General features: G+C 39.7%; 1 long non-coding RNA gene across 1 annotated transcript in view; it reads right to left on the bottom strand.

The window, feature by feature from the left end:
* LOC136325418 (uncharacterized) overlaps positions 1-13,264 on the bottom strand; it is a 32,224-nt gene extending 18,960 nt beyond the window's left edge. The window contains exons 1-2 of the long non-coding RNA XR_010729253.1: positions 13,173-13,264; positions 12,060-12,243 (exon numbers count right to left, since the gene is read on the bottom strand). This is a non-coding gene — a long non-coding RNA (uncharacterized lncRNA). The remainder of the gene's footprint in view (positions 1-12,059; positions 12,244-13,172) is intronic.
* Positions 13,265-16,969: the final 3,705 nt, after the last annotated feature.

Genomic DNA, 16,969 nt, shown 5'->3' with positions numbered 1-16,969 from the left:
ACAGTCAAATCTCAGGTACTATACTTTTGGATGTCTAGGTGTTTGCCTTTAATTGGACCCGGCTTACCTGAGTCTTTCAAGACAGAACTGCATTCCGAATACCTGTGTTATCCAGCTGACCACTTGATTAATTATTACTAAATACCAATTAAATGCAAAGGGCCTGGTAAAGAAGAGTGACATTTCCTCAATTCTAGCTTTTTATGGCTGAAGTACTCTTGAATTGGTACATTGATAAGTGAGGATTAAATTTTCAAATAACATTGATATTTTCAAAAATATAAGGACTACTGAAATAGTCATATATACATATTCATACAGAAGCACTTCTATGTGTGTACTGTGCACAAAATTTGTTAAGAAAATACTTAGAAGATTTGATTTATTTAGGTGAGCTAAAAATTCCAAACAACTTAAGAATATCATTGAAGACATTGTACTTAATAACTTGGGCCATTCTGTGCTTTGGGGGGATGGACCATTGACAATTTCTGGATTTAAAGATGTTAATTCACGGCTAGCTAATTTTCACATTAACTTGGGAAGCCAAAGAGGTACAAAACTGAAGCAATCCACTAGCTAGAATGATCCCAAATCACCCCAATAAAATGCTTTCATTGGTCAAATTCAAGTTGATACTTTATTGAGGCAAGGTGGAGTATGTAGTTCAAGTGCCTCTGAGATTAGACTCAGGTTTCTGGACCTCACTGGGCCACACTCAAATGTCACTCTAACTTTATGAATGTATCTCATCTGTAGAAAAGAATATTGCATTAGGTGACTTTTAAGCTCCCCCATTCACTTTGTTTTTCTTTTCAAGAATTTGAGACTTTGTGCAGAACAAATTAAAGAATCTCATTAAAGTCTGGCAAAAAAAAAAAAAAAAAGCCTAAAATACTGATAAGTTCTATTCCACTCTATTTTCAATTTCCTATCAGGCAAATACATGTTATCACTCTAATGTCATTGAACCAGAAATCTGAAAAATTTGAGGGGATAATTATATCAAATAGCTCTTTGTTTGCCATAAGAACTGTCAAGGAATATAGAAGTAGTAATATAATGATTCCAATCCTGTGACTTAATATCTTAGATCAACGATTCTCGACATTTTTCATCACATGGCACACATAAACTAATTACTAAAATTCTGCGGCACACCAAAAAATATATTTTTTGCCTATCTGACAAAAAATAGGCATAACTTTGATTCATTCACATTGGACAGCTATCATTGTGTTGACTGTTGTCATTTTTTTTATTGGAGAAGCTCACGGAAAAGAGGTCAGAACCCCTGACTCAATAGTCAGGAGTCAGGTATTGCATATTTTAAACATTCTTGTGGCACACCAGGGTGCTGTGGCACACCAGTTGAAAATTGCTGCCTTAGGCCATGAGCTTTGCAATTGCAATTCTGAATGTGAACCTTATAAAGGGCAGTTTAGCAAGTTACTTAGTCTCATTAAACCTCAGTTTTCTTATCTATAAAATGGGGATAATATCTATTTTTGCAAGATTTTTGTGAGGCTTCGGTGAGTAAATATATATAATGCTTAACATATAGTAAAAATTCAATAAATTCCAATTAATATGTTTAACAAAAAAAAATGGCAAGCTCTCATGTTATTACCAGTCACTCTTACTTGCAATAATTGCAAAGAAATACAATTACAATTTCAAGGAACACCTGGGCTGAGAGAGGAGACATGTGTTATGAGATCTTTACCATACATGCATATAAACATTGGCATTAAATGTCAAGAGTGATGTCAACTAGATGTGTGTATTCATAATGCCCTGAACTCACCAGGTAGGTCACTTCCTCCTAGGCTTTGCTCACACAATAATGCATTTCTCAAAAAAGACTATTTTCTCCTTTCTTTTCATGTATGTAATGCTTTAATATCCTTTATGATTCACCTTATAATTTCCTCCTTAGGGGAACTTTCTTACCTAAACAGACCGGTTTTGTTCAGGTTATGGTGACCTCTTCCGAGCTTCTTGTTTAAATAATTTGTTTGGTTTTTGGTTTTGGTCCTACCATCAGTTGACCCAATTTGTTACATATCCTTTCAAAAGTTTAAGTACCTCTGTCTAACTGGATTTAAATTCTTTAGAGGCAGTGACCATATCTCACAGAACCTAGCTTGCCTAATAAAAAGAATGGTTGGGCCCTGGCCGGTTGGCTCAGTGGTAGAGCGTCGGCCTGGCGTGCAGAAGTCCCGGGTTCGATTCCCGGCCAGGGCACACAGGAGAAGCGCCCATCTGCTTCTCCACCCCTCCCCCTCTCCTTCCTCTCTGTCTCTCTCTTCCCCTCCCACAGCCGAGGCTCCATTGGAGCAAAGATGGCCCGGGCGCTGGGGATGGCTTCTTGGCCTCTGCCCCAGGCGCTAGAGTGGCTCTGGTCGCAACAGAGCAATGCCCCGGAGGGGCAGAGCATCACCCCCTGGTGGGCAGAGCATCGCCCCTGGTGGGCGGGCCGGGTGGGTCCCGGTCAGGCGCATGCGGGAGTCTGTCTGACTGTCTCTCCCCATTTCCAGCTTCAGAAAAAAAAAAAAAAAAAAAAAAAAAAAAGAATGGTTGATTGGTTGATGTTAGGGGGGATAATGTGGCCTTTCTATACTGCATTATGACTTTCCACCATGATTTTATCCTTTGGATTACCTCTGACAATTTTGTTATTTCAAGAGTGCTTTATATTTTTTTTAGGTCGCTCTTAAGTTCAAACTTGGTGTGTGGCTGAACGTCAATCTATTTATAGCATTAATTTTGTTCCTTAAAACATTCACATGCTTATGTGACCTACTCTTTTAAAATTTGGCGTATCGATAAGCATATTAATACCAGGAAGAATTTTAAAAAACGAATGTCGCACTAAATTGAAATGCAAGTAGAGGAATACAAAGGAGGAAGAAAAAGCCTTGGCTCATTCAAGATCTAGATGGCATTATTAAGTTTCTGTTTCTTGAAAACATTGCCATTTGTTGTGAGAGGTCTATGGGCCGAAACTGCACCGCGTGGGTGCGCTGCTGAGCAGGACAGATGCCATCAGGTGATCGCTTTGTTTCGACGTCAGAGTTGGCTGGGTATCCACGGGCAGCACTCTCCGTGGTCCGTGCCCTTTCACTGAAGAGACATTCCTGAGGGGGGGGGAGCTATAGAACCGGCTGAAAGGAACAACACAACTAAAAAAAATAACAGAACATATCACAGAAAGTTATCACATTGACTCTTTAATAAAAATAAATGTAATGATTCTTTACCACCATGTTATTTCTAACTACAAATGAAATACTGAATTACCAGAATACCGTAGCTTTTTTAAAACATTTTTTTCCTATTGATCTGAGAAAGAGACACAGAGGAAAGGAGGGGGAAATGGAGAGAGAGAGAGAGAGAGAGAGAGGAGCATCAACTTGTTTTACTTAGTTGTTTCACTTAGCTGTGTACTCAACTGATTGCTTCTCATATGTGCTCTGACTGGGGGTCAAATCCATGACCTCTGGTGCACTAAGCAGATGCTTGATCCACTGAGACACCCAGCCAGGGCCTGTAGCTCTTTTTTATTGTTCACCTCGCTCAAGAACGAGTTGAGCAACAGCACTGCTTGAGTGTGTATAAGGGCACCATGCTAATCTCTCTGGGAGAAAATGCTTCATAAGAAGAGTCTCAGGTTTATCCAACAGGCAATTTACTGAAATAGGACACAGGAAAACAACAAAAGAGCACAGGACATTAAGGACACATTCAAGTATCTAAGGATTACATGCAAAATAAAATAATTGTTGATACATAAGTGCTTAGCAATGTAGGAGTGAATAAAGTCAATAGAATCGTTAGGAATTAATGTTGATTTTTTTGTATTTGTATTTCTAGTGCCTGGTTCAGAGCATGACACACGGTACCTAATAAAAGAACAAAAGGAAGGAAGGAAGGAAGGAAGGAAGGAAGGAAGGAAGGAAGGAAGGAAGGAAGGAAGGAAGGGAGGGAGGGAGGGAGGGAGGGAGGGAGGGAGGGGAATAAAGAGGAGAGATGGACAGAAAATAAAGGTTCTGCAATGTAAAAGAGGCAGAGCAACAGAATGAGCAGAGAGGAAAAGCAGCACAGGAGCCTTTCAAAGACTTGGAAGCCCGGGAAAACAGGCTTGCTTAATTCAAAGAAAAATTACATATTCAAGTGGTTTTAGAATATGGGGCAGAGCAAATTTCAGGAGGTTTTGAGCATACTAAGATTTAATTTTGGAAGTGTGGTGTGTTACTATAACTAGTGTAGGCTTTTGAAGGGAATATTAACGAGGTTCCAATAAATCAAGTGGAAAGGCATACGTGAAACTCCAAGACGTCAACCAATGGGAGAAAACAAACCAGACAGCAAGAAATTAAACGAAGGCATAAAGACGAAAGAATCTGGTCTTAAAATAGAAAAGCAGGTGCTTGTCTGGATTTCTTCTGTGTTCATGTTGAAGGAAATGGGCTTAGAACACAGATCCAAGAATTTCCTTCTCTCACTGCGGGGCAGTTTACACTTCAGCTGTTCCTCTTTTCTGTCACTGCCCTTCCTAAAAATGAACTTGACTTTTTTTTTTTTAGCACCAAGACAACAACACTGTTAGTAAATACGGTACCTGGAGGTGGAATCAAATATAACTTTAAAGGACAACTGTTGGCACAAATAGATCCCAGATTCAAGGATTCTGGGGCTGTTCTTGTACCTCTACTTTAGAATAGCTTCAAAAAATTCTCAGAGCTATCAGAGAATTTAGAGACCAACTAATCTAACCCACTCATTTAACAGAAAGGGATATTTGGGAAGAGCTGTATTAATGTTTCTTTTATTATACAAAAGATGTTATGAATGAAATACACTTTGCAGGTGGATTTTAATTTAACAACACCCTTTATTGTCAGACTCTTCATTAAGCTGGCACAATGAAGATGCATAATGAGTTAGGTACAGCAACAGAAATATGCTATCACATATCACTCCTTTCTGCCTTAAATACTTCAGATACATTAAAGATGTTTGCCCTTCAGACAGCAGGTATAACATACTTTCCCCTCAAAGCCTGTAAAATAATTTACTGTTAAATATTGTTAATAGGTATTTTTTTGGTTCTGACTGAGAATGCAATAACTGATCCTGGATGAGTAATTTAAATAGAATATACACCGTACAGATTTTAGAATTCATTATTTTGTAAACATAGAGTAGGAGTGTGCGGTGCTAAGCTTTTGCTACATGGGTGTGAGACTCATTTGTGAATGGCTTAAAATACTATTGTGTTAAGGAAAGATGTTTCACACAATATTTTTTTATTCTTTTGGGTAGCTTAATAATAGAAAGTTCAGCTGAAAAATAAACCAATGTATTGCTTGGGTGTATCATAAATATAGCCCATAGAAACATCTCTTTTCTAATATGGAAGCATTTAAAAAATAAATTTGAAGAATAAATAGATAAATAATAATAAGTGAACCACCATATTCTAGGTGTCTATCATGCGTCAGATGTTTAACAAATCAGCTTTATTTGGTGCCTATGCCTACTAAATTGGAATGAACATTATCTTGTATCATCTCAACATGAGCTTCCCTTGGAACACTTTTTGTTTCCTGATGATAAAAGTATAAATTGGGACCCTTGCATTGGTTTGCTCAGGTTCCCTCTGTGATCAGGTTGCGATGATTCTTGAAATTTAGACCAGATAATCATCACCTACTGAGCACAGAGCATGTGCCAATTGCCAGGTTGACCAGTCAGCTTGCTGTTGCTCTGCTTGGATTTCTCCTTCTTAGCAAGATCTTCAAGGGTCAGCATGGAAAAGGGGTTGCAGTCCCAGAACCCAACACATCGAGACACCAAAAGGGACGTAGATGTTAGTGCCCATGTGGCCTAAGGCAGACTTTCAGTTACTCATTGTGTGCCACACAAAATGGAGGAAAATTAGCAGAGAAGTTGTTTATTATTATTAGGATTTTGATCACTTTGATTATATTAAAATTGTTATCTCTGCCTCAGGCCATTTCTCTGGCATTTTATCTCATTGTTTTAATAAAGAAAAGGGATTTATTATAAATAATATTTACTATTCTAATCTTCTCCCTTACTTCAAGTTATTCAAAGTTAGGGTGAATATTAAATCAGTCAATATTTCACAAATAATGCAAATGTATCCCTTTTATACATGATAACCCTTTTAGACATGATTAATTGCCAACATCCAGGTTACACATATTCATTCTTGTATGAGAACACAGACCCTAGAGTCCCTTTATTCTTATATTAATTAGCAAGAATTTTTTTTAATTGACTTGAAAAACATTCTACTCATGAGTCATGTCAAATGGTGGGAAATGCCAAAGGAAAAAAAAAAATCTCAAGTAGGCAACATGTAAAGGAATACACAACTATATGCACATTAGTATAATTACACATCGCAAATTATATCGGATGTATCTAATATCTAATTTTTTGAAAGCTGATTCCACTTGAGATTTCAATAAGAGTGTCAACATTTTGCAGGTGGCTCCTTCTGTATAGTAGCTAAAGGGAATAACGCCTCTAATGTGCTTACGAGCCTCAAGTATAAGCTGAAGTTCTCCCTTAAAGGACCAACGAACAATAAACCCTGAGAATATAACCTTGATAGATAAAGCAAGGGGGTGGTCTCCACCAAATATAATACTCAGTGTGGTTATTTATCCTGTTCCTTCTGTGCATAGTATCCTTATTTGTTTCAAGCAGTAAGAAACAAACTTAAATATGAGCCGCATAACATGTGGGAGAGGCTTCATACATATTCTGCAGCAATAATATGAAAAACTAAAGGGTTCACAATTTTTAGACAAGGTTTTTAGATCACCTGATAAAAGAGAAATATGCAAGTGAATGGCAGATGATATCTTTGACTGAAAAGAGAGAGCCCTACATTAAAGTCTGCTCTTATTAAATGTGTGATTAATTTGCCCGAAAGAGGATACCAGATCAAAACTCCATTTTGAGAAAATCAGCTTTTGTCCTCATCTTTTGGCAGGTATCAACAAATCCTCAAATAACCAAATACATATTGGTGATCTTGGAGAATGGAGCATCTTTTTTTATTTTTTTTCAAGTGGATTGGATCCATTTTCTTGATTCCTCCTTAAAGATATGCCTGCTAATTAGGATTCCTACTTAATTATTTAATTAGCTGCACTTTTGTGCAGTGAAATATGTTGTCATATCACATACTTTATCATGCTGTTGCTGTTCACAATGATGCCTCTATAGTTAGCAGTTTCCTTTGTTCTGCTCAGTAAGTGATTTTAGAAAGGGGATGGGCCAGGAAGGAGGAGCCATGGGGTTTGTAACATGAAATCATACATTCCTGGTGCACATGCAAAACTTTATGGATTTACATGAATTCCTTTTCAGAAATTAAGTCGCGATTCCATTTGGAATGAGCTAATAGGCACATGTTGGTGACTTCAAATGTAGCCAGAGGGATACAACCCTACACCTCTCCGGTGTATTTCCACTGCTGTGCAATGGTAAAGCAACGGTTTCATTTTTTTTTTTTATCAGCAAGGAATGTCTTTAACAAGGAAGAAGTAAATTATGATAATTACTCTGAATAGTCAGATCCTTGAGCATTACTAATTAGCATTTATTGCCTGGATTATAGAACAATACATGCGCAACTGAACTGCCGTTGCTCTTTTCCGTTGAAGAACTGCAAAAGGCAACGGGGCAAAAAGGCAGCACCATCAGTAGTTGAGTCAGGAGTTTAGGTGTCCCTTAAGCTGTGTGGAATCCCTCACTTTTGAAATGTACAAATGCGGGCCTCCATGCATTCGGGCCCATTTACTTCTGGTGTTATGCACGTATTTGCATATGATATCATGGTCATGGGAGACTAATGAGAGGAGTAACATTTTGGGTATGATGTCATTTTGGGACAATTTTAACCACGGTGAGAGTTCAACAACAAAGAGCCTAAAACTTGCCATATCGTAAAAGTGCAAGTTTTCCTATGGAAATTGTAACTTGAAAATGAAACAAAGACTTTAGATCTCGGTGAATAAAATTTTACATTCACCTCCCTGCTTTCATTTAGAAGGACTACAGTTGAAAATAATTGAGTAAAGGTAATCAGTTTCTGGCTCTAGCGCCTTTTTTATTTTTTCCATTAGGAATTTCTAATAAAAATAGATTCTGAAATTAGAAATAAATGAGGTATTAATCAACAGACCAACATCAGCCATGCAAATAAATGCCACTCTTATAATTTGGCAACTAAAATTCCTAAATAACCTGGAAGGTAGGAGAGAAAGACAGGAAAATTAACCATTCATCATTCTCGCTGTAGTCTCACCGTTTCTCCCACACCTCGTGATAGTAAAGGAAGAGAAAAGAACATAGTAAAATATAAAGCCAGAACTAGATACAGTCACTAGTCTTCCTGCTACCCTTACGGATTCCCTACCTTGATCCTTTTAGTTTGGAAGAATAAATTTGACTAAATCTGCGAGGAGATTAAATAGGCTGGTGATAAAGATTTTGCTGAATGAGCAAATGCATTTGGATTGCAGAGATGCAAATAAGATAATACTTTTCCTTTGACATACCAGCAGATTAGTTTCGAATGTTAAATTTGATTTTATTAGAATATATTAGCAGTGTTTTAATTAATACCAATTAAACATTTTCTTTCCCTGGGGCTTGATATATTCCTAACACTCTCTAAATCCTGTCTTTTATCCATCAACTGCCCCCCTCCACACCCCATCAAATCACCAAAGCCTTTGTTACATTCTTTATAATAATTTTACTGTATTCGACAAAAAACTATGAGCTGTTCACCTAAAGGTGTCTCGCTCACAAAATTAGTTCCTGGTTGCTGGATTTAACATGAGTACTGTTCATTAGTACAGTTGATTTTTATTTTTTTAAAGGTGGGATTAGGGACTCAAAAATAAACAATTTTTCTGTGTTTTTCTTGTGAGGAAAATGTTGCAGAAAGGAGTTTTGGGCCGGTTGGTATAACTTGGCAGGATTCTCACCAGAGCTTCCTAAATTTCCAACTGCATTGGTTTCCAGTCGGTAGTTCTTAGGAAACGGGGAAAAGGAATAAAAAAGGAGGGGGGTAGAATCTAGTTAAAATGTGGTGAACCAATGTGCCCCGTGGACTGAATTGTAACTGTTCCAAAGGGGTGCTGCACTGGCTTTCATTCATCACCCTCCCCTTTCTCTCAGCTTCCTGTCTTTCTGTGTCCCAAAGCTCCAGTTCATTTCTTTCTCTTTTCTTCCTACAACGCACAACCCCCCCCCTCCAAATTCCCTGCCTTATTTCTTTTTCTTTTTTTTTTTTTTTTTTATCTGCCAAGCTGGATTTGCACTTTTAAAGATCGGTATCAATAATGCCCTGCTTGTTTCGGTTGCACTCTCCCTTTAAAAGACAGCCCCCTCTAATTGATGCGTCTGGGCTAGTCTAGACTGGTAGTGATTGAACCAACCACCAATTATGTTATTCATTTCACTGAACTTCACTGATGGGCTCGGTGAGGAAGAAGGGGTGTTGAGAAACCTATCCTCACACCGAAGCAGTTCCCTGCTGAAATATCAAATCCTGTGTGTCGTTATGCACTCCTAAATGGCTGTATGATCAGTTGTATGACAGCAGCCTCAGAACACGAGCAACCCGCTTCAAAACACACACAAAAAAAATGGAGAGGGTGCTTTCGAACACAAACTGTATCACTTGTATCAAATTACTATCCCGTTATAATTTAAAATCACAGAAGAATTATATCTAGCAGGCTTGTATTGACCCATGCATACATTTTCATAAAATTAACTGCTGATATATTTTGACTTCAAAAAGCACCGTTTCACAGATATTTTATATAAATCGTGTAGTACTATATATATCCATAAGTTAAATAGATGCTTTTCCATCATTTCCAAATACCTATGCATACACATCTGCTAAGCTGGGGGGGGGGGGATCATTAATCCATTCTATAGAAATCATAAGATGACTTGAAAATCAGATAACTTTTCTTCAAAACACATTCAGACTATCAAAGGCTGGAGAGTGATATTTAAATATTACAAGGACACAAGAGGTTTCAACAAAAGGCCGGGTGCAATTGTTCCACAGTTCATCTTCTCAATTCAGTTTTCTGATACAAAATGGTTTCTTGACTATGATTTGGAGTGAATGGAAAAATTGCCATGAATACTTAAAAAAAAGCAACAGGGGAAGATGAGTTTCCTTAACCTTTGACTAGATGCATAAAACAAGGTTACAACCAATCTAAATTCTTTAAATGAAAAAAGCATTTGAAGTCAGGATTGATTTAGGTATTTTCCCAAAATAGAAGACAAATGTTGGCCCAAGAATACTAAAATTGTTTTAATCAAATTATATACTGCAATTCTGCACAACAAAGGAGAGGTAAGTTACTGTTTCTCTTCTCTAACTACGCCATAGATCTAAATCACTAAAATTATTGTTACAAAATGTTACATTTTCAGAAAACCACAAACTAGGTAATGCTAACAGTTATCTTAAAAGAAGGTCATTTTAAATGTATAGTTTGCTGTTAAAAATATCTATATTGGATTGAATTTAAATCCTGATAAATCCTTTTTCAATTTTAAACAAAGACTAAAAGGCATAGTTACTCTTATAGGATATAATAATTTTGTGTGTGTGTATGTGTGCAGTTATTTCTTTCCTATGCTACACACACAGAGAAAATATCCTTCCAATCCCTATTACTTTTAAACTTATCGTGCATAACATTTAAAAATAAGATCTTGCAAAGAAATATAAATGTGGTATTTATTTACACCGTAACTTCAATCCTTCTTCTAGAATAACAAGAGTAAAATTTTTAGCCTATCAATATTTTAGCCCAAATTATTAGTTTGTCCCTATCTTTATCTGTGTGTTCACCAGCTAACCATATATGATACACACGTGTGGGCACTGAATATATAATGTGTCCACATGCCCATTTTAATTGGGCACAATTTTAAGATTAACTGTTGAGCTTAAAAGTTGGAAGCATGGGGCATGCTGGGACTTCAGCTGATACATTCTGAGGTCAAGCACCAGGTTCTGAGTTGTTCTTGTTGCTCTCGGAAGGTACTGCATGTTGCTCTCAAGGAATAAAGCATGGAAGATAAGTTCCACAAGCCTCAAGCATCAATAATATACACACAGCAGCCAAAGTATGTTATACGTATTATAAAAGAATACGTACTTACTTTCACAGAAATCTAGAAGCTGCCACTTTCTGGTCACCTGATCCCATCCAACAATGAAAACCTGAGATGCACTCAATCACTCCAGACAAAGTTTCTTTTCTTTTGTTTTTGCTTTAAAGAAAAAAGTTCCACCCAATTTCCAGGAGGCTAGAGCACTACTCGCAGCTCCCAAGAGCCTAACCCGTGGATTTAAACGGTAAACATCACAAGTTAGGGTCTCAGGGATTGAGAGGAGTGCAAGAAATTGTTCTTTCTTGAGACAAAACAAAGCAAAAGAAGAATGACAGGCAATTTCTGTTCTTGCTTCATGATTAAAAGGCAACAAACAGGTGGCAGGATACTCCCTTACTCTCTAAGCTTTTAGTTCACAAGATTTAGATTCCATTTAAATGTAGTGCGTGCACACACACACACACACACACACACACACACACACGCAATAGCTCTGGGCGCATATACATACCTGAACATACAATCGTGAGTACGTAAGAGAGAATTCTTTACAGCTTTGGGCAAAATTGTTTACTAAAATGGAAAATAATATGAATAGACCCAGAAACCGCCCATGTTTGTAAAACCATGGTCTATAAGAAGGATTAAGTGTCTCTGCAAAGCTTTAATTTACAACGAGCACGAACGACTTGTAAAGAAAATAGGAGGCATCTCTTTCCCCCACCTCCCCCAACCCCGGGCAAGCATGCCACATACAAAATGATAGAAATTCGATTGTTAGAAGGAGAAGACCAAGATGTAGGTTTTGGAAGCTGTGAAGAGTATAAACACGAATAGCGTTTGAAACTCACCCGGTTGGAAGTGGAGCAGGGCTGCAGCCTCCCGTCGCACCATTTCGAGCAAGAGGGGAATGTGAGCTCTCAGTGCACTAGGCTGGGTGAGGTGTTTCAATAGAGGACGGAGTACTGGGCGGGGAGGGGAGGCGGGGGCAGAAGCGATACACCAAATCTAGAGACTGTAACTCTGTAGTTTATGCTTTGACCACAGAGAGAGCGAGCGAGAAAAAAAAAGGGGGGGGGTAATTTTGGTGGGAATGGAGGGAAGGACTGAGACTGATCAAATTTTGAAAATATTCAGTTAAATGTTTTTGGGTTTTTGTTTTTTGTTTTGTTTTGTTTTGTTTCATTAAAGAATGAAAACCTCCCCAGAGCTGCTTTAAAATTGTTCTTCCTTTTTTTTTTTTTTTTTCTTTTTGCATGCACTTTGCCAGTCCTGCAAACGGGGCCTCCTGAGCATCAGCTGCTTGGCTGCAGCCAAGGCCAAGTCACCCGGAGCCAGCACAGCCTGTCATTTGGTGGATGCGAAGTGGGAAGGGTGGGTGGGTGCAAGCCGGGGAGACACAGCTCCCCCGCCCCGCTCCCGTCGCGGATCCCTGGGAGCTTCTTGCCAATTTTGCGGCGGAATCTGAAGCATACCCCCCCCTCCGTCTCGCAGACAGCTACTGGTAATGTACCTGATAGTCGTGCCCCCCCCCTCCCATCTGCCTGGAAGCCGAGATTTCCTAGGCGTAGATGGCTCCTGTGACGCCTCCCAAAAAATGAAACAAAAAGGAGGGGGAGTTGCGGGGGAGGACTCTTTAAAATGTTTTCCTCCTTTTTCTTTCTTCTTTTTATTCCATTCTGAGCAAGGTAGATGGCTAGCCAGTCTAGAAAAATGACAAAGCAGCCCTCAAAGAAGACACTAGATAGGGGCCCGAAGCACTTAGTAAAAAATGCTAAATATTTTGTATATATTTCCATATGCAACTAAAACTGTTAAAGCTCCAGTCTCTCCCCCATCATCTCCCCTCTTCAAAATAGAATCAGACCAGCAAGACAGCTAAAGGATGTCTGCTTCCCTTCCGTACAGGGGCTAGTCAGCATCCCCTCCCCCACCCCTCTCTTCAAGACTTTTTTTTTTCTCACCTCTGCGGTCTTCTCAGGCAGTCCTCGGATCAGTTCAGGGGCTCTCCTGTTTCTCTCCCTTCCCTTTCCCCTTTCCGCTCAGAAAAGCTAGTCCGTCACCATCCTACCTAGCTTCTCCCCCCTCCCTCTCTTTCTCTCCCCCCTCCTCTGTCTACCTCTCCCCCTCTTTCTTTTACTATTAAAAATAAAAATAATAATGGCCCTTTCGACATAGCAGCATGAAGTGGCCGCCTTTGAGAAAGCACATTTAATCTTTACTGGCTCCCCTAGGCTTCAGTGAAGAAGGAGAAGGCAAGGGAAAAAAAAAAGGAGAGAGAGAAAAAAAAGATTGTAAGGGAGGCTGCTGACGGACAGCAAGCATCAGGCACAAATCAGCGACAAGTTGAATTTTCCTAGACCACACTGCCCCCTTTCTTCTCAGCGCTCTCCCTGGGCTCCTGGAAAGCCCGAGTGTCTGGTTACAGGGTGCAGTGGGTCTCCTTTGCCAACCATGGTGCAGATTCCTCGCATGCCTGCTTAAATCTCGAGCAGAGTAAGGAATCAATGTCCCCCTCTAATCACCTTTAGCGTCCTTCTCTGAGGGCTCCCCTTGCTGCTCCCCCACCCTGCCGGGCTCCTCCGTACGAAGCTTGCGGTCCTGTCATTTCTCACTTCCTTCCATATCTTGGAGACAAGCCTCCCTTCTAATATCCTCCCGTGCACTCTCCCTTGCTCTGTTGTAGTGTGTCTTGTCTCTGACTCGCAGCACTGCCAGTTGCACTAAGGCAGCTAGCTCCCTGACTACTAATGAGACCAAAACTATACCAGCAGGTCAGGGGGAAGGCCAGACATTGTATTATACAAATACAAAAAATAAAAATAAAAATCCTCGGCCTGCTAGTTGCAACGACCAGGTATCACGTTTTTCTATAAAGATATAAAAGGGGGAAAGGAGTGAAGAAGAGACCACAATGCAGTTCTCTACCTACTTGGTTCATATCCTATGGGTATGTACAACTCGTATGCAGGTGATATGTTTTATGAATTCTTGGTGGGCTTCTCTACAGACACAAAGTAACAACGCCCAGATACTTCCTTGAAATCAGCATTTAGAGAGATAAAAGAGTGGTGATTTAATCTACATTTTATATATGCAGACACTCTAGGCATGTGATGACTACAGTGCTAAAATTTCTTTCCTTTCAGTTGCTGGGCTTTGCTCTTTGACTGTACTTGCCATATGTACTAATTACCACTCACGTTCCCTTGGAGTTTTGAAATGGACGGAGCAGTCACTGTAACTCATCCTAACCCTTTGCTTCTACTGCAGACATTTTCCATAATCCTGAAGCATGTCCATCTGCTTTACATGTCCATCAGAGACATACACCCTTCACTGATCAGCTTCAAGTCCCTTAATAATGATAGGTAATAATTCAGGTAACAAAAAGTGGCATGAGAAAAAAAAAAAAAAAGAAAGACACCCTGAGTTAACTAAGGGAGATTTTCCAATCATTTCTATTGAGCTACACAATGATCCTGTAAGGCAGGTAGCACCCCAAAACTAGGGTCTCTACCTATCTGTACTCGCAGTGGGTATACTGCCATCTTAACCCAATTTTCCTGGCTAGGACCGCGCAGACAACAGGCAGTGCTGTGTTAAGTCAAGTGCTGTGTTCTGTGCATAGAGAGCGAAGGAGGGCGGTATCTGAAAATGCAGGCTTTCTCCAAGTCAATATTTTTAAAAGGTAGCTTCTTTGTGCACAGCTCAGATACTGTGCTTTGTCTCTGACTGGGAAACCTGCAGCAACAGGGCTGTGTGCCAAGGAAAAGGAGAAGGAAAAGCTCAGGCAAGGAGACTCAGAGAGTGGAAGAGAGAGGAGAGGAGGGGAGGGCAGGGTAGGGGAAGGGGGGAAGGCAAGGGGAGGGGAGGGCAGGGGAGGAGGAAGGTAGAGAAGGGGGAGGGGAGGGAGAAGGAGGGCAATGGTGAAGGGGAGGAAAGGTGAGGGGAAGGGAGAGAGAGGGTGAAAAGGAAGGGCAGGGGAGGAGAGAGGAGAGGGAGGTGGAGGGAGAGGGAAGGAAAGGTAGGGAAAGGGAAGGGGAGGCTAAGGGAGGCCGAGGGGAAGGAAGAAGAACAAACAGAGGCAAAAAGAGAAAGACCTGCAATCACAGTGGTGGATTTCAGTTAATACCTTTTTTTTCCTTTTTGTCATTATTGGGAAGGAGAAAGATGGTTGGTAGGGGTTGGTGACTAGGTTAGAATATTTTAAAGGTTTGTCTAATAATGTGCTTGTTACAGTAGACTGATGGGAGAAAAAAAAACATCCTAGAATCATCATAAAGGGTGGAGCTATCAAACAATATCTTTGACTCACTGGGTGCCTCCCTGCAATGCCAAAATGAATCATTTCTAAGCAGAATCATCGACTGTCTTAGTGTGCTTGTGTATGAAGACCAGGGCACAGGAATCACGTTATGGCACTCATCCTCAGACAGGAAAGGTGCTCAGTCAGTGACATTTACTGAGACTCTTCTAAACCTCCATGTATTTGCAATAATCGTTCAGCATAATTTTCACAGAGTAAACTAATTTGCCTCGTCTGTATTCACTCTACTTACAAAGATATACAGACATATGAGTTATGAAAGTTTTGCTATGAACACATCATTTTCTCTATACAACTCAGGGATGTCTTTAGAGGATACTTATTTCAAGCTGTTAACACCTGACCCCAATTTCTGTGGGTAATTAGTGAGCTAGATAACCACACAAAGTGGGTAATTATTTAGTACCCAAGGGTACGCTAGAAGTGGGTAGTGGTTTTGTTAGCAAAAGCACATCTCTAATTATTGTATCTATGATGGGTGTTTTAAAAATACCAGTTACTATATCAAGTGAACCGTGATGAAAAAGTGAACTATTTTGCTGTCCTTATCATATCCATATTATATTTAATTGTAGTTAATAATATTTACCTCTCTTGTATGGAGTGCAGTGGAGATTAATTAGTTATCATCAATAAGACTCTCAGAGATAAAATGTGCAAGGGAGCTTCTAAAAACAGTATTAGTACTGTTATTAATATCTGGGCTAATAATCCCAGGATGGGAGAAGTTTAGAGCGTAGGCACGATTGTCCGGTTCACATCTTGGTTTGAAAATAGGCTGAGACCACAATTGTAACGAGTTTGATTGTGGGGAATGGTCTCATACCCAACTGAGTCTAACACAGGCTGTAACAGAAAAGAAAGGTAGATGCTAATTCCTTGAAAGCAGGCTAATGGTGTATCTGAGGAGCCAGGATAGGAGATGGAGGAAGGGAGAAGCAGGAGGCAGCAGTCAGCAATGAGCCAGGAAGCTGGCTGAATCAGCCGGACCACTCCCTTCTCCTGAAGTCTTCCATCTTTCCCTTCGATGAGCAGCAAATAGGCACACACAAAAAATCCTCAAAGAAGACATCCAGGCAAGCCCTGGGACAAATTAATCATCATTAAAACCAATCCGCCTGTTATGTAGTATTTATTTTAGGGAAGAACAATCAGTACAAATTATTTTAGCAAATGCAGATACATTTCAAAATATTACAATGCTGAGAACAGGCACGCCCAGATCAAGTCAGAGATCCTTAACCCAGGATATGAGAAGCAATGCAGGAGCACTTTCTAACTCAACAGCTTTTATTAATCAACCCAAGGATGGTAAGGAGGTATTACTGTGTTTTGCTGAGAAAGAAAAGAAAAAAAAAAGAAAAAGAAACCCCAAGCCTCAGGAACCCTGATGTTGCAGCGCAACCAAGCTTGGAAAACAAACAACAACAG

Source organism: Saccopteryx bilineata, chromosome 2 (genome assembly GCF_036850765.1).
Source record: "Saccopteryx bilineata isolate mSacBil1 chromosome 2, mSacBil1_pri_phased_curated, whole genome shotgun sequence".
In the NCBI taxonomy this organism is placed as follows: domain Eukaryota; kingdom Metazoa; phylum Chordata; class Mammalia; order Chiroptera; family Emballonuridae; genus Saccopteryx; species Saccopteryx bilineata.
This window is presented reverse-complemented; position numbering and strand designations above follow the sequence as displayed.